Below are 2699 nucleotides of genomic sequence, written 5' to 3'. Positions count from 1 at the left end.
TTTAATCCACCAAAACAGAGTAAAGAGAATCAGAAATGAACCTGAAAACTAAAGTTTTGATTGATGCAATTTCAATAATTTACAGCAACTGAGACGAAAATCGAATGAATCTGAGCAGTGATTTCAACGGGAAACTTCAACCAAGGCAGCAAACCGTGATTGGAAAACTCGAACGACACAAACTCGACAGGAAAATGAAGCCGCGAAGAACTCGAAATAAAACAATACCTTAAACGAACCCCAAAATTTAGAAACCAAACTCTGAAACTAAAACGAAGAAACCGAGATTTGTGTTTTGGTTTTCTCTGAAATTTAAAATGCAAGACTAACTCACATCAATAGAAACCCATTTTTGTATGTATTTACTTCCTAGAATCTCATTCAAAACAAAAAAAAATCCGAGAAGAAAACTCAAAAAAGTGAAGAAAAGTTGGCCCTCAAACCCTAGTTCTTTTTTTATGTCTCTATTTTTTATGTCCCGATTTGTTTCCTCTCCAAAATGGTCCAAACATCCCCCAATATTTATCAACTCCCGAAGTTTCCATCCTCCTTCCAAGTCACGCTCGAAATCCCCTTTGTATATGCCCACGTTATGAATGGAGGGCTAGGATTGACCAAGATCAATCAAACACACTTCACTCATCCCGCACGAGACTTTCCGAGATTTTGTTCGCGTGACTTAGTTTATAAAAGGGCGAGTGAGGAAAAGAGGTGATGATTGAGAATATTCGGGCTGCAAAATGGTTAAATGTTAGGCCACGTGGAAGAAGAGGATGAGAGGAGGGAATCATGCGATCCATCGCCGAATATGGGGCATTTTCCGGTGAGTTCCGCCGCTGGCAGAGGAGGGTGTGCGACTGGCTTAGGGAAATTTAGGTTTAGGGATTTGGGAAATTAGGTTTATGTGCATCTAAGATAAAACATAGGCCATTGGATTAAATGAGATGAAGGGTTGAGATTAGAGGAAGATAGTGGGGCGGGTCAACGAGTTGGTGGATATGGGTTCAAGTGACTGATGAGCTATGGGGATTTTGGGCTCCGATTGTGAAAATTTGGTTGGGTTCATGTCTTGTTGGGTTCAAATTTGGGCTAAGATGACTAAAAATCCCTTCTAAAAACCAACCTTCTTCTAAAGTAATATAAAACACTTATAAAAATATAAACTAACTCCTAATTGATTTTAATAAACTATTAAAATAAAACTAAAAATTAAAAGCGAAACTATTTTTGTATTTTCTAAGATTATATTAAAATAAAAGTAGAGAAAAATAAATAAAATGCTAGTAAAATAAAATAGTATGACTAACATTAATTAAACATTTTTTTGTGTTTTTAAATTTATGTTTAAAAATTAAAACTAAAAGTAGACTAAAATCCAATTAAAATAAAACAAATAAATTGTTTAAAAAAAATACTATCTTTAAAAAGTTGCGTGAATCAAAAATTACGTGCTTACAATTGTCATCCATGATTCAACACCTGGACAAAAATTACACTGACCCTATTGAAGTGGAGATTCGAGACCAACATACATATTGCTTTCACGTAGATGAAGAGCCATGTGGTAAGCCTTGGTATCATGAATTAAAAGGTTCCTTGAGATAAGAGAATACCCAGAAAGTGATACTACCGGTCAAAAGTGGGCACTAAGGAGACTGGCAAGCCACTTTTTCCTTAACGAGGAAGTTCTATACGGGAGGACTCCGGACATGGGTCTGTTATGGTGTGTAGATGTTTTTGAGGAAATGCATGCAGGGAGATGCGGGCCTCACATGAATGGTTTCACCTTAGGCAAGAAGATTATGAGGGCAGGATACTTTTTGATGACCATGGAAAGTGATAGTATTTGCTATGTGCAGAAATGTCATCATTGTCATATTCATGGGGATTTCATCAGGGTTCCACAAAATGATCTGAATGTGATGGGCTCTCCTTGGTCATTTGCCGCAGGGCATGGATGTGATCGGACCTATAGAACCGGCCGCATCAAACGGGCATCATTTCATCCTGATGGCTATTGATTATTTTACCAAATGGGTGGAAGCTTCTACATATAAATGTTACGAAGAAGGTGGTAGCAGACTTCGTTCGAAACAATATAGTCTGCCGATTCGGGATCGTAAAGTCAATTAAAACAGAAAATGCAGCCTATCTCAACAGTGATCTCATGAGAAAAATTTGCGAAAAGTTTAGAATTGTCCATCGTAATTCCACAATATACATGTCGTAGATGAAAGGAGTGGTTGAAGCATCAAAGAATAACATCAAGAGGATCTTACGGGAGATAGACGACAACCATATGCAATGGCATGAGAAACTATCATTTGCACTACTTGGCTATCACACTACAATGAGGACGTCTATCGGGGCAATGCCATACATATTGGTATATGGTGCTGAATCTGTAATACCCCCATAGGTCGAGATGCCTTCTTTAAGGATTATCCAGGAGGCCAAGTTAGAAAACACAGAATGGATACGTATCAAGCAGAAATAGCTAATGCTCATCGATGAGAAGAGGATAGATGCAATTTTTCATGGTCAGTTTTACCAAGATAGGATGACCAAGGCATTCAACAAAAAAGTGAAAGCTCGGCAGTTCACATCAGGGCAGCTGGTCTTAAAGAAGATATTTTCCCTTTAAGATGAAGCTAAAGGAAAGTCCGCGCCAAATTGGTAAGGTCCATATGTGATCCATT

This window comes from Nicotiana tomentosiformis, unplaced genomic scaffold (genome assembly GCF_000390325.3).
Source record: "Nicotiana tomentosiformis unplaced genomic scaffold, ASM39032v3 Un00264, whole genome shotgun sequence".
Classification (NCBI taxonomy): Eukaryota; Viridiplantae; Streptophyta; class Magnoliopsida; order Solanales; family Solanaceae; genus Nicotiana; species Nicotiana tomentosiformis.
Note: the sequence above shows the minus strand (reverse complement) of the source record.